Source organism: Acanthopagrus latus, unplaced genomic scaffold (assembly GCF_904848185.1).
Source record: "Acanthopagrus latus isolate v.2019 unplaced genomic scaffold, fAcaLat1.1, whole genome shotgun sequence".
NCBI lineage: Eukaryota > Metazoa > Chordata > Actinopteri > Spariformes > Sparidae > Acanthopagrus > Acanthopagrus latus.
In genome coordinates, this window is record NW_023504084.1 from 192501 (window position 1) to 216531 (window position 24031).

The following is a 24031-nucleotide window of genomic DNA, read 5'->3' on the forward strand; positions in this document are numbered from 1 at the left end:
CTGTCTGCAACCTCACCACTAGTTGCCATGAAATTCAACACACTGGAGCATCAGCTATTATTTAACAAGACCTGTTTGGCACTTTGGACCCGTTTGGCAGCAGTTCGTTCAGTAGCAGCAGTAACAGCTCTGCTGGATTTGCAGACTTCAGCCACATGTTAAAGCCCAGAGACCCCTTTGAAGGCAGGGCCAGCTGGCTGCCAGACTACCAAAAGTCAGTGTTTGTGGATGACCCATTCAGCAGAAAGAATGACACGCCGGCTCTACCACCCAGTGGTAAGAATACACCAGTGAGCATGTCTGGCACAGACAGTGACACTATCGACCTGTTTCAGAGTAAAAAGGGCCCAGGAGACCCGTTCAGTGGCAAAGACCCTTTTGCTCCATCCTCAGCATCAATTAAAATCCTAAAGTCCTAAACTTCAGTTGATTTGGGAACGAGGCTCAGCAGTCGGAGGGGCAAAGCGAGAGAGTGAGAGAGCTGAGCGTGAGCGTCTGAAGAGGCTTTGACAGCAGGAGCAGGAGGACCTGAAGCTGATTGTGAAATTCAATTTTTCCAAAAATCTCCCCTGTGGTCACCCTTTTTTCTTATTTAAAATAGGTAAAAATAAAATCAATAATTATTGATGTCGACTGATATGAAACACTTATTATATTGTGATACATTTTTCAGCCAAACTGCCCACCTGGGCTGCATAAATAGTGATGCACGGGTAGGGGCAGGAACATCTGGTAAATATATATTGTGGGTGGACATGTGCTGTATTGTCATGCTTGGTTGGATTTTGACTTAAATTTACTAAATTAGTAAAGTGAGGCAAGTAATGAACACACTACTCCTAAGTCTTTGAAGAGAAGGTGCTGGTGGTTGCAGGAGAAGATTGGGAACAAAGCTGTTCTTGCTGTGCACGGTATGAGTCCTGTACTTATTGTATGTCTGTATGTTTGTTCACCTGCTATTGTGATGAGTAAATTTCCCCAGTGTGGGATAAATACATGTCTAAAGTCTAAAGTCTAAATTCAAGGACAGCAGCTCAGTGCTAACCTGCTTGGTGTTCCTCAGATCCTCAAATTGGCAGGACCTCGTGTCGCTGCAGTGAGGAGAAGTTCTTTGGGCGTGCTGCCAGTGCAGCTTGCAGCTCTCTACAGCTTGTTGGGCCCAGAAGAAGAGAGCTTGAGGGCAGGCAGCCCTGTGGGGGGAGGTGGAGAGGAGAGCCTGAAGATCCGAAGTTGAAGAAGTGGAGGGCGTCGAGTGAGAGAGAGAGAGAACAATGTATGCTCTGGGGTTTTGACTACCTGTCACCCTGACCAATAGCAGCTCAAACCTGAATTTTGCACCTAGGTGTGAAGAATGGGGAATTTTGGGACACTGAGTTCAATTCAGAGTCCATTTTGAAATCCATAATGAATGACTTCATCCGTGGCTCCCGACAAGAGTAAATGTATTTTCTGAAATGTACATTTGTCTCAAGCTTGGTAAAAGTGTTTCACATTTTGTAATTTTGGTTTGCACCTACTTATCCAGGGAGCACCCTGCCCTCGCCCTGAGACAAGGCTGGGATTGGCTCCAGCAGCAACACCCCGCAACCCCATGGAAAGGGATAAGCGGTTCGGACAATGGCATGGCATGGCATGGTTTGCACCTCCTGGCCACCGTACCTATTAGATGTGTAGGTTTCATATCTGACGTTAATAAGCATCTTTTAATATTCAACACAAATGCAGATGACAACAGCAACGTGGTTGAACATTTAATTTAATTTATTTATTTAAATTTCTTGTTCCATCTCTTTGATTTCTTCTCTCTCCATGATCATGGTCCCATCAGAAGATCCCTCCTCCTTCCACATTATGGGCATGGGGAATGTCATACGACCCCTCCACTTTTTCCTTCTTCTTCTGCTTCTTCCTTTTTTTCCCTTTTGGTTAAATATGGAAAAGGATTATTCTTCAGTATCAGATTTGTTTTTTGTTGCTCAAGTCAACACTTAAACAATTTGTCATGTGGACGTTTTGTATAGGAATACAGAGGTGATCTTCAGGGCATGGAGCTAAGCCCTCACTCACACCCTGTCCATATGAAAATGCTCTTTTGTGTAAACTCACATGTTTGCCATTATTTTGTCATCGCCCCACCTCTCAACCTCTGACCTCTGAAGCCCGCGACGCCTCACAACAACAACAATGGCGGACTACTGCTTGTGTTCGTCTTTCTTGCAACTTACGCGCCTTGTAGTCGAGTGTGAGTCGCAGCAGCAGTTTAACCTCATTGTCGGTTGTTTGTATACAGCCTGCAGGCTTTTTGCACATGCTTCTTCCAAGTTTTTGGTGAATTTCAAGTGCCACCCATAGGCCTGGAATATGAACTACAGCGTTTTCAGTCATTTTCAGCGGATCGGTCTGTATGCAAATATTCTTGAAACGACCCATATGGACAGGGCCTCAGAGGAAACCACAGTCTCATGCATAATTCTTACCAAGTCCAGGCAGAGGTGGAGGTGGATCTGGAGGAGCATCAACTTCCATTCCTTCTTCCTGTTAAGAAATAAAGGTCACATGAGACAAATATTTGTCTTCTGATTGAGAACATGTGACCCTCTGAAAATCACTCCTTAACCTTGAAGACCTTCAGTCATTCTGTTATTGAAAGAAAGAAAGAAAGAAAGAAAGAAAGAAAGAAAGAAAGAAAGAAAGAAAGAAAGAAAGAAAGAAAGAAAGAACCCTTTGGTTGAGCCCAGAAGATTCACAAGTTAATTTCAAAAGAAAACTTTCAGAGTCCAAATTATGATTGTGCATATTTAAACTAAATAACTAACCCTTCCACTTTTCCTCCAACACTTTCTAACCAATTCCAAATAGTATAAATTCTTCCAAAATAACCCAGACATGATGAAATATGTTCTTTGTGGATGTCTTCTTCTGACTCCTGCAGCAGAAAATCAAGGAGGAGCCACACTCTCCAGCAAGACCAGTACAGACCAACAGACAGCCAGACAGTTGGACAAACTGACAAAAAGACAGACAGACAGTCAGACAGACAGAAATACATAGACTTCAATACATGCACCGTATTCACCAAGACACATTCCTTGTTGGTGTAAAATTCTTCTTGGTAATTAATCTGATTCTGATTCTAAACAAATATAGCTGCAAAATGGCACTGTACAAGGTGGCAGCCTGTTGCTGCAGCTTCGGTGTGTCCAAGTTTTTCGTGGTTTTGTCTTTGTTTTTCTATTCTTATTTTCATTGTGTATTTTAGCAACTCTTCTCATGACTAAGAGAAGATGGACACTTTCTTTTTTAAAACTTTTGCAGCACTTTTTTTTATGCCATTCCTGTTATTCCTGGCAATTGGAGGGTCAGGAGCACAGCAGCGAGGGCACTGTTTACACCCGCGACCAGCTGATTGTGCCGTGTAAACCTGCAGTGCTGCCCGGAGCGAGGCCTGAGGTCCCGCAGGAGCTGTGGAAGAGACGCCAGGGCTGCAGAGCCGGAGCGAAACAGATGGCGAAGAGGGAGATATAGACCGGCTGTACCAGCGATCACTCTGGGGAACGTGAGGTGGGGAATAAGATTGACGAGCTCGCTGCGCTGATAAAGACTCAGACTGAATATCATATGTGCAGTGTGTTGTGTTTCACGGAGACATGGCTCCACTCACACATCCCGGACCATAGGGTGGCGGTATCCGGCTTCAGCACTGTTCGGGTGGACAGGGACGTGATAAGCAGTGGAAAGAAGAAGGGAGAGGTGGTGTAATCCCGGACGTGTACATGTGAAGGAACGTCTCTGTAGCCCGGACATTGAGCTGCTGACTGTGGGGATGCGACCCTATTATTTGCCCTGGAAATTCACGTCTGCCATAATTATCGGTGTGTATGTTCCTGCTTCAGCATGACTGACTGGATCACAGAATACATCAGGTTCTGTGAACACACCACCATGCCAACCCGGACTGTACGCTGCTTCCCTAACAAAAAGCTGTGGATTACCAGTGACCTGAAAGCTCTTCTTAACAAGAAGAAGAGGATGTTCAGGTCTGGAGACAGAGAAGAAGTGAGGAGAGTGCAGCATGAACTCAGGGATATGCTGAGGGCCTGTCAAGACACCTACAGGAGGAAGCTCTTTTTCTAGCTTACTGCCGTCATCTTGAGTACCTTCCGAGTACCATAGACACCTAAGCATTAGCTAGCTTGCTACAATTTACGGATTTGTATCTTTTAATGACTATGATTCGTACAGATACAGTGAATGGCTATGAAAGACAACATTTCGCACCTCATCTTTAGGGTGTGATCCCTACTCAATTCCCGATGCATTCTTCCAGCCTCTGTGCCAACTTATAAAAACCCAACTTTGTAAACAGCTGCTAGCAGCTAGCTTAACCACTGAAGGCTAGACTAACTTCTAGTGACAAAACTGCAAGATCTAATGCACACTTTGCAAGAACAACAACAAAAATAGCAAATAAATGCTCTTGTTTTAAAAATGAAAATTGTTGTGGTTTCATGTTTTGGGAAGGAAACAAAGGCATGGTCTTTTTCAAGAGCTCTCTCTCTCTCTCTCTCTCTCTCTCTCTTTCTCCTTTGTCATATTTACATAGACTATTTTGGACCTTGTTGAAATTCAAATGCACTTAATATGTGGGTCTGATAAAATAATTGCTGTCTGTGGTTCCCTGTGGGCAGTGGCAAGTTCATTTTAAAATTTGTGAACTTAACTTTGAACTAGTTCATGTACACTGAAAACAGTGATTTCACCAAGCAGCAGGCACTGTGGCTTTCCTGCCTACATTGTGATCTTCAAAGTCAGCAAACTTGCATGGAAAAACAGTTCTAACCATGAAACACTCCTCATGCGAACGCAACAGAAACCAAACAAATCTCACCAAAACCATGACGTTAGTCTTTTCTGGTCCAACAATTAGCAACTCTGGTTGAGTTGGGGAAAAAACTCTGATTCAACAATTCAATTACATGTGAAAACATTCTGGCTCTACACGTGGATTTCCATTAAAGGAATACGCAGGGATACGGAGGTTCTACGGTTGAGAAAATGCAGTTCCAAAATAAAGGGTGGTCTGACGGCGATGTAAAGCGCTGTGAATTTTCTCTATACAACGTACACTTGAATTGCTATAGATTTTTTAAGGTGAGCCTTGTTTGAGGTGGTTTATTTCTCTTTTTCTCTGGACCTCGTTCACTGCAGTACAAAGCTGAGCGTCTGGGCTGGAGCGGCTCTCTACTTCTCCAAACTGAGGCTGCGCTGATTGCTGATTACAGTAGAGAACAGATCGACCATATGTATGTACTTTATATGACCCCACGTCAAAAAACACACTATCCCTTTTAAATCGCACTCCTCAAAGTAAGCAAACTCCACTGGTAAATCATTTTTTCAAACCACACAACACACCTCATTCATAGTCAACAGCAACAAAATAAAATTGATTAAACAATTCAGATATTCCTCACAAACTACTATTTATCACTCACAGTACTGACCTAAATAAATTTATCAATAGATATGTGAATTACTTACCTCACTATCAAGTTGAGTAGGTTAGGGTTAAGTTAGATCAATAGGCACCGCCCATCAGAAGTTTTGACATTTTCACACACTTGGGTGCACGTATAGTAATTTTGGAATTGATAGTTTCAATTTCACAGAAAGCAAATTTTCATATGTAGCTAGGGAACAGAAGCTCATAACAGAACCTTACCCTAACCCTTTCCTTTCATACAATAATTATGAACATGGTAGCATTAATAAGTGAGTGTCTCCCCACCCCCTAAGAGTGATTTTCAACTACTCAGGGTCAGGAAAAGTATTTCACCAGCTCTGTTATGTAACCGTCCAGGTGAAATCTGGGTGATTTGAATACTCCCACCCTCACGCTGGCTATTGCCTCCTATTTTATGCCAGCTACCTGAACAAGGGGCCGCCATTTTCTCGCTTCACTTGTATGGGACAGCCTGACCATGTACATCCTGAAAAAAACAAAACAAAAAAAACTGTGTAGTTTGTAAACATGGCCAGATCAGGCTGTAAGGGCAATGTCAATACAAGTCACATGCAAGGCAAGAAAGCCTTTTGTCACACATCTGTTGGACTCTTTAGTCTGGCATCGGTGATGCTAGGCAACTGGACATTACCTAGCATCACCGCTGCACTCAAGCTTCCACGCCACGTCAAGGCAGAGTCCATGTGGAGGAACGTAACTACAACTATATACAACCAACTAAATGGAACTATGACTACATCTAACCAACTGTATCTAACTATAACTACATCTAAATGTAACTACATACAACTTGACTATTTACAAATATACAAATGATGATGACATATGTCACCTTAAAGGAGAACGTCGGCCGTGTTTAACTCATATCCCTGTTGATCGAGGTGAGAGAGTGCTGTCAGTAGGAAAAATTAACAGTCATTTTTAGCACAATATTCACCAGATATCAGGATGGCAGCTAAAGCGGACCTATGGGGACAGACATCCTTAAGTTTAACTTTCGGTTATGTCTGCCCCCATAGGTTGACTCTAGCTGCCTTTGTGACACCTGGTAAATATTGTGCCAAATTGTCTTGTTATTTTTCCTACTGACAGCACTCGGTCACCTCGATCAACAGGGATAAGGAGTAAAAAGCGGCCAACGTTCTCCATCAACCAATCACTACTCCATTGAAATTTTGTGCCTGCTTCACCTCGTTCACCTCCACCTCTACGCTGCCTGTCTGAATAAAGTAATGGCAGCAAGAAGTATATTTAGAAATACACAAAAGACTCGCTTGGCTGTTTATTCATTAAACTACTTGAGGTGGGATGCCCCAGGGGAAGGAGGTAGGGTTAGGGAAAGGTAAAGGAAGGGAAGGGGTATAAGTGTGTGGCACTTTAACGAAACAAGTGATGTGCATGATGGGTGCAGTTTTTTGGTGATAGGGAAGATGACGGTGAGGGATCAGGTTAAATAACAACATAAAAACCTCAAGCTTCATCTTGGTGACTGCACTAACATACATAAATGTCCCTTCCATTTGGCAAGCTACAAATGGAAACTCTGAAGTTTGCCTTAAGAGTTGGCTCGAAAAGGAAGCCAACGCTAACAAATTACCATTCTGGCTGTCATGTCCAAGTGTCAACAGTTAGTAAAACTGTTAAGTGCTTTTCAAACTGCTAAATGTTGGACTCTTTAGTCTGGCCCCCGTCATCCCAGGGATTCTCCAGAACGGCCATACCCAGCACAGTTAAATCCTGGCAGAGTCCTTGTGGGGGAACCTAACTACCTAAAAAATTTGTACAACAAACTAAATCTAAATATAACGACATCTAACTAATCCTATCTAACTATAACCCCATCTAAAATAACCCTAATGAACTATTTACAACTTAACTACATCTAAATATAACTACCTAACTATATACAATTCAACTATTTACAAATATATAAAATATGTCACCTTAAAGGAGTGACATCAGCCGTGTTTAACTCATATCCCTGTTGATCGAGGTGACAGAGTGCTGTCAGTAGGAAAAAAACCAAACATGAATGTAGGGTGCAGTAGGGTTAGGTGAAGTAATAAATTACTCAGAGTCTCTCCCTATGCTGACCAACGACAACATAGTTTGGGTAGAGAGACAGAGGCAGGGAGCTGGCCGCCGCAAGTTAGTCCCCATCTCACCTCCCACTTGCCAGCATGAACCATGACAGAGGAGAGGAGAATAGAAGGAGGAAGAGTATGTTGAGAGGGGAAACGCCTTAAGTGAACCTCCATGCATAATGGCAGGACAAATCCAAAACACAGTAGCGTGTCCAGTGGATAACTGACTGGTGTGGCCATATTTAAGACCAAGAAGACTGGCAAAACACAGAAAGAAATCACAGAAAGAAGACAAAGACAGCATTGGAGACATTTTGAGTTTGCTAAATTAAAGTAATTAGAGATTGTTGCTCGCTAAGTGAGTTGGGACAGTGCTGGAGGTGTCATCGTGTCAGGATACGGCACAAGTGGAATACTCTGAACAATGCCGAGGACCACTGCCCGTCACCCTGAAGGGAACTGGAATAGCCCTCAGACATCATGGCAGTCGTGTCCACCCGTTGTCTGAATTTAAGGGAAGGTGGGCCAATATGTTGGCCCGCAATGCCCCAAGAGCGAAAAACCAGTTAGGTCTTTCGATTGATGACACGCAAAGTCTGTGCTCGCTGGGAAAGTATTGGAGATATTAAGAGTTTGTAGAATAAGACTAAGGCCTATTTAAAAATTGTTGCTTGCTAAGTGAGTTGGGACAGTGCCGGAAGTGTCATCGTCCCAACACCACAGCAGTCCCCTCCATGTGGTCTGTACCAGTGGAGGCTGACTGCAGCAGTGGAACTTTCTCCTGTCACTCTATCCTCCCTCTCCATATGGTCTGCACCAGTGGAGAGCGAAAGCAGTTGGAGGAGCCTGTAGGGCACAAGTAGAGTACTCTGAACAGCGCAGGAGACCATTGCAAGTCATCCGCAACAAGCTCCCACGAGTCAACCAGGCACCCCTGTTAAACCATAATTCCCCCCCGTCGGCAAAGACACCGGGGGAACACATGGCCACATCGGGGGACGTGGCTGCGTGCGTCCGGCATGCAGAGCCCCAGGAGGGAATGTGGTGGGGTGCAAGGAAGAGCTCGATGAAAGTTGGAAGGAGCAGGAATGCCCCCATGACACCATGACAGACATCTGCACCTGTTGTCTGGATTTAAGGGAATGTGGGCCAGTACGTCGGCCCGCAAAGCCCCAGATGCGAAAAACCAGTTGGGTCTTTCGATTGATGACGTGCAAAGTCTGTGCTCACTGGGACACATCCTCAGTTGTGTGCCTTAGGATCATTGAGTGTTTCGACCCATTACCACAAGACACTCTCACCCAAGGAAGCTCCAGGCAAAGATGTACAGTCTTTGGTGTGTGTCCCTCCTATGCTGCTCTACACTGGCCACTTGTCTTTTAAAGGCTTTTGTATTTAGAGAGGTGAATTGGTAGAGATATTAAGGTTAGGATCAGTCAGCTACGCCAAGGGTTTTTTAAACTTTGTGGATATAAATTGTCTTGTTTAAAGTTATTGTGATTTTGCCGTGGAACGGAATTTCTTAGAGAGAAGAAAGTCTTTTTTTTGTTTTTTGTTTTTTTTTTTTTAGGAAGGTTTTCATGTATGGGCTTTCCAACAATGCCATTGCTGAGTCTCTATGACATTCCGGTACCGAGCTACGTCACTTCCTGTGCATGAATTGTGTGCATCTCGGGAACAGAAGGCCGTAGTAGCAGTGCTTTGCCTGTGCTGTGGCCGCAAATAGTTCCAGATATAAATTGGTCTAGTAAATCCCTTTGTGTTAATTTGCATTTATATGTGTACTCGATATGAATGTATAGGTCACGAGAGATAATTACAAAAAATCTTGAGTTATTTGATTCACTTTTGCAACGACATGCTAGCTGGACACTCCGGATTACAGCGACTACGCTAAGCTAAAGCTAACCGCGGCGTTTCTAGATTAGGACAATGGCTTGGTCGGCTAAAAAACGCTTTGGCTCACTCATCCAACTCTAGGGACTGCGGGGAGTGACTCAATTTCACCTAGGGGTGGCGTACTCCTTTAAGTACAATTTCTTTGACTAAGATGTCATCAGTTTTCATTGACTAAAACTAGACAAAAATAGTCATGGATAATTCTGACTAAAATGCTCAGACTTTTAGTCGACTGAAACTTGACTAGTCTAAAAAGATTACAAACGTGACTAAAACTAATAAAACCTAAAATGACAGTTTTACACAAAGACTAGACTAAAACTAAAATTAAAACAGGTCGCCAAAAACAACACTATTCCCTTCCCGTGTCGCCAGGGACAGAATCTTTTTGGCATAAAACGGCAGCCAGGTTTCGAAGAGTTCTGATGCAGTCTCTCCATGTAAGACTTCAAAGTCTTGTGCAACCTAAAACAAATTAAATGTGGCAGCTAACATGCAGATAAAAGATTGTTATTAACAATGAATCCTCAACATATAGTCCTTCCTAATTTACCATGCCTGGAGTGAGTAGATACAGAAACTCTTGGCAGGTCTCCTGGATGTCCCACTTGTTTCCCCTGATCATCTTGGACCTGTTTGATTGAATACTTTATTAGCAGTTGCAGAAAGTACAGCAGTACAAATGTACAAGAATGTTAAAACGATAACACAAAAAGCCCTGAGGGCAGTTGCAGACAGGTGCTGTTTCATGGCATTTTTGTTGGCTGGTTGGGAGGTAGGTGCTCCACGTTTTGGTAGCATAATAGAAATGCATTCATTTCATTTTCGTTTGTGCTGATTTTTAAATTATTCTATTTGTGTAATGGAGCTCCCTCTCTGTTGTGCCCGTTTCTCACTCTTTTGAAGTAGTGTAACAGTTACATGGGCACTGGTCCCTCGAGTATCTTGAAAAGCAGGCCAATGGCACGTTACTGTACTCTGTCCTCTACACTGGGCCAGCCCACCCTAGCATAATGAGCAGGTGTTAGGTCATAGGTGAGAGGTCTCGGAGTAGTCCAATTAGTTTGTCTGGAGTTTATATTTTAATGACTTGAGGTGCTAGAGTACCATGAGGCGCGTGCATAGGAAAAAATGGCATGGAGTGCTGCAGCTATTGTCCGCAGTGCATTCCTACTGACCTGTACACTGCTGTATCCAGCACGTATAGCTCCACCTTGCTGAGGGGCTGCGAACTGTCATGTCACGTGTCTCAGCCATTCTTTAAACTGTATGGCTCTTTCTTCCGATATGGTAGAGTACACATAATCATATTACCAATCACTAAGTTATATAAATATTGCTTCAACAAATTATTCAGTTCCAACAATTACCTGGTATGCGTGTCCTACAGGCGCCTTCTTCACTGCTTTGTGGCGGTCTCGGCTGCGTGAGCTGCTCTGCGATCTCAGCCTCTCTCTGCTGTTCCGAAGCCTCTCTTCAAGGAATCCAATGGCTGATGGTTGCTCCTTCCTTGGGTGAACCAGACTCCCTGTCAAAAAAGGAAAATCTTTGGTGAATAGAGATGAAGCACACTTTGTTTTGACAGCATGGCCACAGGATGTGGCTGAGCCATCTGGAACAGCACAGACGTCCAGTGCTCAGGTGCTGGGAGATGAGTTGATGTGCCCACTGTCCCGACTGACTATTTTAGCATCAATTCCTCTATAAAATGTTAATTACTCACGATGCTTAAACTCAAACTACAAGAAACAATGAATGAGCACTTAAATACAATGCAGTCAATTACATGACTTTTCAAATCATCTCTTTACCTATGGCTATGCAGGCCAACTGCTTGCTGTGAATGTGAAAAATCATGTTCTTACCTTTAAAACTATCAACAAGGTCTGTCAGCTGCCACTGTGTCAGTTTGTCTACGACAAAGCAAAGCTGAGCTTTACCAATGTATTTCAACTGATGTTTTGAGGTTTTAAGGTCCCTTGAAGTTTAACATATCTAGTGTTTGACGCTCAAATGAGTAAAAACCGAGTATAAACCCAATACTTACATTTAAATGCGGGATCTGCACCTCTTGAGGTCACCATTATTTATTTATTTGTTTCTTCTCTTTGGGCGCACAATGAATCTTGGGCAGTTTGTAGCCACGAAGGATAGTAGCAGTGTGTCCTCAAGGAAGAGGGAAAAGAAGGAGGCATTTGTGGGAACCACTTGCACTCGAGCATACACACTCCAAAGGATGCTGCCCCTGAATTTGGACACAGCCACAGACTAAATACACAGACACTAATGACAAGACGAGGAACAGGTGAGGAGAGAGGAGGCCAGGTGAGGTAATGAGGGGGAGGAGCACAGAGGAGAAAACATGGAGGGAACAAGCCTACAGACAAAGGGAGACAGAGGGAAGAACATAGGAGACACTTAAAGGACAAGAGACACATGAGGGCGTGGAAAACAAAATACAAGACACAACACAAAGAACAAAAACCTAGAGTCAAGACACCAGGTAACGGGATGGATTTTAAACTTATTTCAATGTCTACCATTTGTTGCATAGACAAGTTTGTAGATATCCATAGTTAGAGAGCACCAAACAATCACTAGGTTTTTATCGCAATTAATGTCATATATTTGGGTATTTTTTGCTGAAATTGGCTCCTTAATTTTTCTTCGTCATACAATATTCCATGTCAAAAAGAGAACAAATTTCTTAAAATGGTTTACAGTAAAGGTGAAAAGGTTGTTATTGTATCCTCAACTCAGGAAAACATGACTGTGTAACATAACATGAAAATCTGGGTTAAATTTCTTGACCGACATTACGTTACTCGGACTGACATGCTGTTTGCCAGGAATGACATCCTGCAAGTATTTCTCTAAGGCTCTATGGAAGAAAAGAAAAAAATCAACAGTGATACCTAAAAAGAAAGAGACCATTACAACTGTTGATGATTTGAAAAATGTTTTTTTTTTATCTTTAATTTCATGCAACACCAAAAATGTAACTTTTCAAGTCCTGTATGTAACACACATAACACTAAATCACAGGGTAAAACTATATAGGCATTTAATAAGTTCACTGACGTTTCATTTTTAGTGAAACACTTCAAAACTTGAAAAAGGTGGTTTCTCCACATTCCAACCTGGTTGAATCCATTTAAGCACTTTGTAACTTTGTTATAATAAAGTTTATTATTATTACTTTTTATGCTGCTGCCACATGCTGTGGAATGTTTCCCAGTCCTGGATACATAACTTTGATGAGGGGTTTGTTGGCGGCTCTGGCCCTTAGAAAAGCACGTCTGCAGTTGCTGGCCACACAAATGAGTTTTTCCCCATTACCTGCCTCCTGCTGCTCACTTGGACTTCAGCACCCACCATACTAAAACTATTAAAACGAAATAACAACAAAAATGCATATTAAGTTATTAATGTTATATAACAATATTAACTCAATGCATAAAAAGTGACAAATATAATAAATAAGGTATTTTCATTAAAATGTCCAATCCAGATAAAAGAGGACAAAAACACAATTTTTCTGCCAAAACTCAGTCGAACATGGTCTGCTTGGCTAACACATAGCTTATCCCTCAACACATTACCGCCACATTCCACATGAAATAGACAGTTTACAAATATAAGAGCATCATATATGTTTTATTAGCATTATCCAGAACAACACATGATTTCAGGGCACAATGCACCAGTGACCGAAAAGGCAACATCTCAAAATGTTTAAGAGAGAATTGCTGAATATTTATTTCTTACATTATGAATATGCTTGGGACACCAGAATTGACATGCCAATTGCTTCTTAATGTGTATTGCTCACCTACTAAATCTAATGTGAAATGAGGGATCTGCATGGATTTGCTTTGTTTCATGTTACATGAAACAAAGTTATGTAGACAGAAATGATGATTACAAAATCAATTTGATAAGGCAAAATCTGCCAAATCATAATCTGAGCAAACCCATGCAAATCTCTCATTTCACATTAGATTTAGTAAGTGAGCAATACACATTACGAAGCAACTTTTCTCTGTCTGTGCCTGCATATAACTAACGTTATTCATAGTACAGCAGACATGTGGCAGGTAACCCCTGTCTCTGGTTCAAAACAAAGTAGTGATTGCTGTCCTGCAGATAATGTTTTGGTATGAAAACAAAGCGGAATGTTGACAGAAATGATGATTTGTTTCATGTAACATGAGAAAACAGACACAGAACATATTCCTTCCTTTTGTGTTTAGCCAGGCACATCTGTACAGCAGTCTGTAGTGCATCATGTTGCCTGCCAGACAGACCAACCAGTGAAATGCACGGTTGGCACACAGCTTTCCATGAGAACTCTCCGGCCTCACTTCAGAAGCACAGGTTTGTTGAACAAAAGCATATGATGTAATGTTAGTCACTATTTTACTCTAATGTGTAGTTTTGTTTTACTCTGTTATGAATTTGGATTGGCTAATGAAAATTCTGTTTTCATCTGTCAAAGGCATGCAGACATCCGAGTCCTGTGCTGATGTTGGAGTTTGCACCTCAACCATTGCCTTCTCAACATCTCAACCATTCTTATCATCAACCCCAATAAGAAGAGAAAAAGAGACCATGCAAAAGGGCTCGCTTGGAACTGGAGGAGGAGGGAGAGGAGAATCCATTGCAGGGCAGTTCATCCATGGACATTCCCGACCCCAAGGATTCTACATATGATCCTAAGGACTCTGTCACAGTTTTGTCTGAGTCAGCAGATGTGACGTGAGTAAATAACCTCAGAATTTACTTTTTCTTTTTTTTTTACATTATATGTCTCAAGTAGTATGGGAGTTACTAATTTATGTTTGCAATTTTTGTTTCCTACTAGACTGGAGCCTTCCTGCCCTGTTCATAAGACCCCAACATATATTGTCTATGAAAAGTGTCTGATGGGGCTGTTTGAGGTGTGCCCTGTCTGTCAGCGTGTTTCAGACGTTCAGACAAGAAGGATAGGCACTTTCCTCTCTGTAGAACAGACATGCCCACATTGTCAGTTCTTCAGAAACTGGAACAGCCAGCCAATTCTGGAGGCACACCAGCAGGAAACCTCCAGCTCTCAGCTGCAGTATACACCACAGGAGCATCTTTCTTCAAACTTGAAAAGGTAACAGATTAAGACTTTACTATGTAATTTTATTAGTTCTGCATATCGTATTGCTAAATGTTGTATAGAGCAGTACTAATGACACATCTCTTATCACCATCATGCACGGTCGTATATAGAGCCTGCTGTCCTACACACATGGAAGACTGTGCAGGACGGCATGATGGAGTAGCTCAGTCAGCAGGAGAGTGTTATCCTAGATGGCCACTTAAGGGCTGACTCACCAGGTATACAAGATTCTCTGATACATTTTACTCTATTTTTTTTGTCTAGAAAAGTGGCTGCTATGAAGAACAACAAAGTGATATGTAAAATGTAATATTGGTGAAATTATACATTTATTTTTGAAGGCCACTCTGCCAAGTTTGACAGGTACTCAATGATGGACCTGAGGAGCAACACTGTCATTGACATACAGCTGGTTCAGGTGAGTTCAAAGGTGTGATCTGTATTCACGTTAACTAATCTGTGTGCTTTTAAAAGTCATTTTGTTTAATAGACTTTTATGTTCTGTTTTTGTGTTTTTCTGATCAGAGCAACAAAGTTGGTGGAAGTTCCCACATGGAGAAAGAGGGTCTGAAGAGGAGCCTCGCTCTCTTTGAGGCACTCGGTGTTGCATTGGACAGTCCTGACAGGGAAGACGGATTGTCACCAACAGTTAACACTAGATTCGGTAAATGAGGGGATGGCAACCCAAAACCCATTCACCTTTTAGTGTTGTTACTTTTTATACATGGTAGAGAGGAGAAACTGATGTTGGGAAAATGGTCAAAGAGGAATATGGTCATGGATATACAAGAATCAGTAAAATGTTAGATGTTAGGGACATCCCAGCTGTAATCATTTTGTATGTGGCCTCCAGGAGCGCTTCACCCTGTGACAAGCAAAGGAGGAAGACATATCTCTCCAGCCAGTTTTTGTTAGAAAAAGACAGATCGAGTTCCCTTCCCTAACCCACCTCACAGGATGCCGGATTCAATTCCCCTCACCTAACCCCCCAGCAGGATGTATGGAAGAAGAAGCAGGATATCCTAGTGAAGCAAACTGAGACACAGCCGCTCCTGATATCCAAACTGGAGAAGAACAGAGCAATGAAGGCAGAGGATAAAGCCAAGATCATGGAAACTTTGGGAATGTTAACCAAGAGCATCACCAAACTGCAAGAGGAGATAAAGGGAATCTCAGGCAGCAGCAGCCCCCTATGGGCAGCCTTCAAGGTACAGTAAGTGCCAAAACGTTTTTAAACTGTGTTAAATGGCTCCACATTCTAAGAGTTGTCATTGCTGTCATAATGTTTACTGAATAATACGAGATGGAGACCCAAAATACATTTTGTTTGCTGGAGTCATTTTCCCTTTCCTTTTGTTTTAATTCAAGACAAACACTTTGTTTTTGACTGAGCTCCCTTGAGTAAAGTTGTTAAATTGTCACTGAGGTGTCACTTTCATGTTTTCTAACATTATTAGCTGATTATAATCGTGCATTGGGCTGACATCACTGTTTCAGGTTAGAATTAATTTTGAGTGCATGTCCCCCAGATTGAGTTGAAAAATATTGAACATTTTGAATGAATTACTCCCTAATTCTAAGCTGAGGATTATCAGTATTTATAAGATAATATTGAGATAACCGAAGGCAACTGCAAATGTAATTTTTATTTCTGTAAACTTAAAACATTTAAAAACATCACTAAAATATTTTTGTGTAATCTGTTGCAAAATAATTTTTGAGTTCCGTGAATCTATCGGGGTTTACAGTGTAAGAGAATCATGTTGGGATACATGAGTTACCCTGTGAGAGAGTATGAACAATCTCCTCTGAGATGCTTTAAGTGCCAGAGATATGGCCATGTGGCAGCTGTGTGTAGAAGACAGCAACGATGCAGATGAGGTAGCAAGGATCATGATGGAAAAGAGTGTAATGAACCTGCGAAATGTTGTATTTGTGGGGGTGATCTTCCAGCTTCCTTCAGGGGATGTCAAAACTATGTCAAAGCAGAAAATGTTGAAAGAATAAAGAAGGAAAACAGAATATCTTGTGCAGAGGCAGCCAGAAGGGTGGAGGATAACAGTGTGGTCAGTCACAGTCAAAGCACGGCTGTTGCAAGAGAGCAAGTAAATGGACATATAGCTGTAAATGATGACTCAGTCTTGATAAGGAAGAAAGGGCTACTGGCATTCATGGCTGAAACAATGTGGAGGGTTAAAATGGTGGCAAACAATAAATCAGGTGTGGCATGAGACATTGCTTCAGCTGCAGAAAGACTTCTAGGTGTCAGTGGAATAAATCCAAAGGAAATATGGGAGTTTACCCACACTCAGAGCAGTGCAGGTCAAAGGTCAAATGGAGGTCAACATCTAGGCTTCGATGATAATGACCAAACGACGTCTTTCCTCCGAAATCACCGTAAGAAAGAGCGCCACTGTGCATCTAGTCTGTGTAATTATCATGTACATCATATACGAAGTGTACAAAGATGTAGCCTCTCCTCGCTCTTCGTACGCCATCTTTCTTGAATGCCGAGGCAGCTGGTGACGTAAAGAGGTCAGCCGGAGGTGTTTCTGTTACCACTAGTTGAAATGGGTACAGCGCCACCTAGCGTACCGGGCTGTGACATGCTCCGGCCCAATAATCCGGTTTTCTCACCAGCATGTATACTCGGATAATTGCAGTTGTCTGGTTGAGCGGCACGTATAACTGTAATCTGACTAAGCTGTGCATGTAAACGCACTGAATGTGTTGTGGTTGGGTCAGCACATGAACACCGGACTTGTCTCCATGCCAACGATACACAGACAGCTGGGTCACTCACTGGCGGACGTGTCGTTCGAACGAACTGATCTTTTCAGTGAACGAGGTGAACGGGATCACTTCATGGACTGATGTGTTCCTTTCTCAGTTCAGTTGAGCTCAGCCACGATCATGCCGGCCGGGAGTGGAACTGCCGCCACTCACTCGTGAATCTCTGGCAAACGACGCAGCCAGCATGCGGCTGTAGTAGTACGGGAGAAATGGCCGCCGGACAACAAACTGCGGTGCAACCGTACATGTTCGAGCCGGAGTCCGACCCAGAACAACAAGAGGCTCCAGAAGAAGTTCAGCAGCTGAGAATGAACATGGATGTTTCTCAGTGGTTAGTAGTTGACTTTTTTTTTTTTTACCTCGACATTACTTGTTACTTGTTACTGCACAGACAAACGACAGTTTGACGGGCTTAGTAGCCGTCTGCCCCGCGCTGTTACAGATCACAACCCCCTTCTCCTGCCTCGAGTGTTTACATAACAAAGCTTTGCCAAACCTCGACCGGCATTTGCTGCTCTGCAGTTGCAGTAACGCGGATGCAATTTAGCAATTGCCGTTACAAGAGAAAAGCGTAACCCCGTATTATTATTTACCTTTATGTGGCCAGGTAAGTCAATTGAGAACCTGCTGTTATTTGCAGTGACGACCTGTAATTAGCTAGCAATGTCCAACAACTGTAGTTTTCAATAAGCCACAGTTGCCTCCCGTCACCTCTCAACCAGCAGTATCGTTTTTGAACCGGTTCCAACAGTTTATACACTTTAAATATTACAAAAGAAACAACGCAACGTGATTGATTGGCTATGTAGTTTCCAATGAATAATATACATTCTGCTTAAAAACAGGTGTTCCTGTGGCAGTTGTGAACAAGTGCCTACAGAGCCCGAGAATATCTGCTGTATGGAAATACCACAGGTAAGTGTGAACACTGGGCAAACAAGGTTGGTATTCTGCAGTCTCTTTTCTTTAATCCATTGTCACTCACTTACCTCTCATAACTTCTAGGTGACATGAAGACTAAGTTACAGCAGCTTCCTGAGCAACCATCATGCATGCTGGACCATCCTGGCCTAGAACCTGTCTGCCTGAATGTGTTTTCACTGCAGAATGCACTGAACATTTATCGGGCAGACTACGGACCTTTACGTCTGAGGGGAATAGAGCAGTGAGCTTTTTAGGCCCATAAATATTATCAATTTATTGCAAAAGTGTTTTGAAGCACATAACTGCTTCCTCTGTCTTACATTGCTTATATTTTATCTTTACTATCTTTTACTTGGTAACATGAAAACTACATATCAAACAATGAAAACCCACAGAACAGTTGGGAGAGATGTTTTATTGCAAGAAACAATTGTAGACATACAAAATAAATATCTAAAGTGGAACAGTTAAACTCGCCAGTTGCCATGGATGTGAACATTCAGTGCTGACTTTCTACTGAATTGTGTCCAGCCAATATAGATACGTAGCCTACAGAAGCTTTGTAAGCTGGTGCTGGGGCTTTCTGGGGCGGAGAGTGAGAGCTGTGCTGCCTGCCTGCGTGGTGCTGAGGATTCGTGCAGAGTGGCATGGCTCTTTACTGGATCAGTTTGACACCACTGTTATAAAGTGTAACTCAAACATTGGTTATCAGGCTCAAAATTCATTATCAGAGCACAGTTGGGACTGCATAGGATATTTCCCAGATCTATTTATATGCATGATCATGACCCAGATTTATTTGCCACTAGCGGACAATGGCGCCAGGGTCATCTGAACCCACCGGGCTGGTACTCCTCTGGGGTGGATGGCCTTTTGAAGTTGGTCTTATTCTATGAATGTCATGTGAAATGAGGGAGCGAAGCTGCTGGATCAATGAAAAGGAAACTGATTCAGGTGTTTCACGCTCCGTTCCTCCTGTTTGTCCAAAGCACTGCAGGTGAGACTGCTCTTGCCTGGCTGTTTATTCATGACCCTACCCTACCTGAGGTGGGATGACAGTGGGGAGGGAGGGAGGGAGGGTAAGGGTATATGTTTCCAGTACTTTGGTTTCTGATCAGATAGTTGCATAACTACTAACATTCCCATAGGCCTAACTACTGACATTCCCATAAGGTATAGGGATAAAAACTACCTTCGGACCCCCTCCGACGTCAGGAAGGTCTTAGGAGGTTGGGAGTTGGTGCGCTGGATTCGGGATGGAATTTCACATCAGTTAGATGAGTCATTTATACAATTTGAAAAGTTCAAATTTTGGGGATGTGTACAGGGCTGAAGTCATGCATTCATAGGGTGTGTTGGGAAAAACTTTACAGTAGATCGGAGTAGTGACTTGGAAGCAGCGTCCGTTTCCCCATTTTTGGACGCTGCGAATCCAGCTGTGGCATCCCCGAGCTGACTGGAGTTGTGGAAGTGGGTGTAAATTGAAAAGATGCTGTTTGCAAGGTGAAAAGATGAGGTTTACAAGGTTTAAACCTTGCAGAAATGGTTGAGGAGCATGTTTCAGGCCCTTTGGAGCGGATCTATAGCTATAGAAGAAGTTGAAAATGTCCAGAAATTTTCATGAAATTTCACCAAGTGTCAGACTGGAATTCCTTCTTCCACAAAGTGTTTAGGAGCACATTTCAAGCCATTTGGAGTCTAACTATACTTCTAAAAAATGCACTTTTTTCAACTTTTTCCAGAAATTTGACTGTTTTTATGCACATTCCCCGAGTGGTTGAGTTAAGGGTTAGGCTTATGGGGTTTGACTTACGGTTAGAAAAGAAGGCTTGCCCTGTCCTCCATCTACACGGGAGACAGTTGGTGCACTCGCCTTCCACCCAAAGCCTCTCCCCCAGCGATCCAGGAGTTATTCCCCCTGGTTAAGTTGCAAGGTGCTTCTTCAGTACGCTCACGGAGGCGTCCACGCCTGCCCCCGGAACATACAAGTATCCATCGGTCATCCTTCTTGTAAGGCACGACCGGATTGGTTTTAATTGTTTTTAACTATATTTATATTTATCTATTGTAGTATTTATTCATTGAAGTATTTATTTATGTATGTATTTATTTATGTATGTATTTATTAGGGTAGATATTAATTAAAAGGAAATGAACTAAATAGAAAAAAATGGAAAAAAATGAAATTGTTTTTATTCTATGTTATGCTTGTAACTTAAATATGAAATAAAATTATGTGTGCCTAATGTGCAATGTTTCGATCCTTATGGCTCTTCCTCAGGCCAAAGGCACACTGAAAACAAACAACTGCTGTCCTCTCAGGTTTGTACAGGGATGTTTCCTGTCAGAGTGCTGAGACAGAGTGAGGAGTGGAGGTACTGCCCTGTATCTATAGATCCTCCCTCCATATCCCTCAGAGGTGCCCGCCCTGTCCTAATTCTGTAAGTGGAGAAGAAATCAGGTTTGTATAGCAGAGAAGAAGGGAGAAGAAGGTCCTGTGGTCGAAGGAGATCCTCTCTCCTGCTTCAAGCTTTTGGCAGGCTGCCTGCATCCAGTGCTGTCCCCTCTCCAGCAGACACTCATGGTGGGACTTCAACCTCTCCTGAGACCTGACATGCATCACACATTCACAGCGGCAATGTACGTGTGAGACACTGAAAAAAAAGAAAAAAAAGAATGCACCCTAACCCTCTCCTAATTGTAGTCAGGTGAAGTGTATAGTCACAAGCACATATGCGTGTTATTACTTACATCTTTCACAGTCAGTTTATATGGCGACCTGACTTACCTGTCGAAGCACATTGCAGACACACTCACACAGTTAACCCTGTAAAGCTTGACACATCTGAAAATTCTAACTTTTTTGGAACTGAGGTGTTTCTAAAACAGAACTAAATCAGTCCCAAAACTGTTGCCACACCATTTTGTTTGTGCTATATTTTTGGTATCACATTTGACACATTTGGCATTTTTGGCAACTTCTTGCTCACAACGTTTGTGATTGTAGACACAAAGCAAAGTATGCAAATTATATTTTAAATGTATATAACATTTCAGGCAGTTGCTCTCGTTTGTTTATTATACATAAAACTTTTCACAACCGTTTTCTTTCACTTAGACACAGTTGACAAGTGATTGCTGGTACAGTGCTTGCAAAGTACTGTGTGCTTGTATTGTCGTAGGCATGATGAAGATTGCATTACAAAAATGTGACATCACCATTTAGTGATAAAGAACCTTATGAACCTGCAGACTCGAATTTGATACACACATTTTTCACACAGTTAACTACACTCTACATATAAAGAATGAATCATGAAGTAATTATGCATTGTTTCAATAGAGACATATTTATTTGTGTGATTAACAATGAATAACAATATAAATGTTATTCTTACTGTAACTTCTGAGAGAAAAAGTTAAAATTTTCATGCCAGAACTGTGTGACTGAGTTAATGACAGTGGCCGTTTTAAAAGCCAACAAAAGCCTTTTCCACTACATCCAACACCTTCATCTGAAAATAAAATGTTGAAACTATAAACTATTCTATACCATACTATGTAACTATTTAACTAATTATCATGACACGCGCTCATACACACTCAGTTATTTGCCCTCTGCACATGTCCCAAAGTGCGCGCACCCCCCTCCCACCTTTACATGGAATAAAATCCAAAGTAGCACCATAAAACAGCACATAAATTGATGTTGACGGTAAAAATCTGACATCTGAAAATCAAATGTTACAGTAACTAATATGTACCTGCTCATACCACGACCTCATTGGCCCTCGGCACGTGTCTCGGGGCGCACCCCCCACATCAAATATAATCCAAAGTAAAACCATAAAAAGCACATAAGTTGATGTTGAACGGGAATTAAGGTAAAAATCTGACATCGAAAAATGAAATGGTACAATGACAATAATCCTCTTACCCCTTACCTGCTGTTTAGCACCCGTCGGTCGCCCTCACCGCCTGAGTACCTATACCGGGAGGTTGCCAGTTGAGCGGTTGTCACACCGAGATGTATCCTGTTTTAAAGGTGAAAGATGCCCGTGAGTCATTCCATGAGAATGGTCAAATAGGACTTTGACATTTTCAATTTTTTTTTTAAAAAAGTATCATTTTGTATGTACACAAGTGTAACTGCTTAATTATATCACAGCATGCAGATGCATTTATTGAAAAGTTAGTATGACAGAGGGGATGAACCACCACGAGTAAATTGATGGATTGATTGATTGACAGATTGGGTACTTTATTTATTCATTAACTGAAATAAAGTATGATGGCTATTCCTTCAAAAATAAAAAATATAATAATTCACATTGAAAGACCATTCACAGACTAATGGATCACACTGACACTGAGACATCTGGACAGGCGGGACAAGCAGACAGACTGATGGGGTCAAAGTCATGGCCTCTTTGTTTTGTAGGACTGGGTGATTGACTTTCACACATCTAACCTGTTTACACATGTGGTCACTTGCCTCCATCTAGTGGACAAAAGAAGCAATTGGATCCACCTCATGAAATTCTAACAATTATTAGCACAACGCTTACAAACCATCAAAAAGCAGTGGTTTTGACCTCAGATCAAATGGAAATGCAATCAATGGCACCCAAAGACTACTGATAGCAGAAGTGAAGTGTTTTAGTGTTTCATCTTGGACATTTCCTTTGTTTTTCCTTCTATAATCATGTCCAAGCTACGCTATACTTGACTCATTTCATCAGGTCATCTCAGCCTTCAGACAGCCGGTTGGTCAGCCTGCGTTGTCTGGCTTGGTTGGAGGAATGACCTGCAGCCCACACGGCCCTTTGTGGAATCGTTTTTGACGTGTCTCTGGCAGTATGAAATGCATTTTGTGTCACCTGCTCTCTGTCTTAAGCATTTACTTGTTTATTCATTCACTCCTTCATTTATGTGTTGTGTTTGTTTCTCTTGTAGCTGCTTGTATGGCAATAAATGTTTTCATCCTGACATCTGGTAATTACAATCATCCCACATATCATTACGGTATGTTTCACATGCAGTGAACATTTTTTATGCATGCCCTTATCCTGCAGTAGCAATGTTTGTCTAAACCCTGTGTTCTCAAATGAATGAGTTTAAGAAAAGACAGTGCTGTGTGTTTTTCACTATTGTTTTGTAACCCTTTCTATGTCTATATCAAGGTTAACAAGACTTCAAGGCATTGTCCATTTTGCTTAAAACATTTATTCAATCATCAAATCAAATCAAATCAACTGTATTTAAGGGCACTTTTTCATATACACACACGCAGCACAAAGTGCTTTACACAAAAGAATCAGAAACATAATAAAGAATAAAGAAAGCCCCTCCCTCCCACCCTCCATATTACAGACCCGCACACACACACACACACACACACACACACACACACACACACACACACACACACCTGCACACTCTTATTACTGGCAATAGGGAGACATGTCAAGGCACTGAAGATTGAGGAAGCGCCCCCTTTGGGGCTGTACACACTGGGAGGAGTCACAGGCCGTGCCACAGGGGGCACCAGTGCCCAGGCCCCCCGACCCTGACAGACAACAGCTGGCTGGGCCAAAGGGACCCAAGGACAGCAAATTACAAATGTGATTAAAAAAACAACAACAAACGTCTACAATA

General features: G+C 42.2%; 3 long non-coding RNA genes and 1 pseudogene across 5 annotated transcripts; 2 read left to right on the top strand and 2 right to left on the bottom strand.

The window, feature by feature from the left end:
* Positions 1-1234, top strand: part of LOC119016346 — a 3146-nt pseudogene extending 1912 nt beyond the window's left edge.
* An 8456-nt stretch (positions 1235-9690) lies between these two features.
* Positions 9691-10999, bottom strand: LOC119016350. 2 transcript variants are annotated; one of them, XR_005074046.1, is made up of 4 exons: positions 10878-10999; positions 10686-10786; positions 10061-10139; positions 9691-9972 (listed from the first exon to the last, which is right to left on the bottom strand). It is a non-coding gene; the product is annotated as an uncharacterized LOC119016350 (long non-coding RNA). The 2 variants fall into 2 exon arrangements; XR_005074045.1 differs by having other exon boundaries at positions 9691-10139.
* A 4-nt stretch (positions 11000-11003) lies between these two features.
* Positions 11004-11741, bottom strand: LOC119016351. The gene is made up of 3 exons (XR_005074047.1): positions 11555-11741; positions 11373-11420; positions 11004-11035 (listed from the first exon to the last, which is right to left on the bottom strand). It is a non-coding gene; the product is annotated as an uncharacterized LOC119016351 (long non-coding RNA).
* A 5911-nt stretch (positions 11742-17652) lies between these two features.
* Positions 17653-23253, top strand: LOC119016352. 2 transcript variants are annotated; one of them, XR_005074048.1, is made up of 5 exons: positions 17653-17780; positions 18295-18614; positions 20696-21013; positions 22329-22402; positions 23116-23253. It is a non-coding gene; the product is annotated as an uncharacterized LOC119016352 (long non-coding RNA). The 2 variants fall into 2 exon arrangements; XR_005074049.1 differs by having other exon boundaries at positions 20696-20957.
* The last annotated feature ends 778 nt before the right edge of the window (positions 23254-24031 follow it).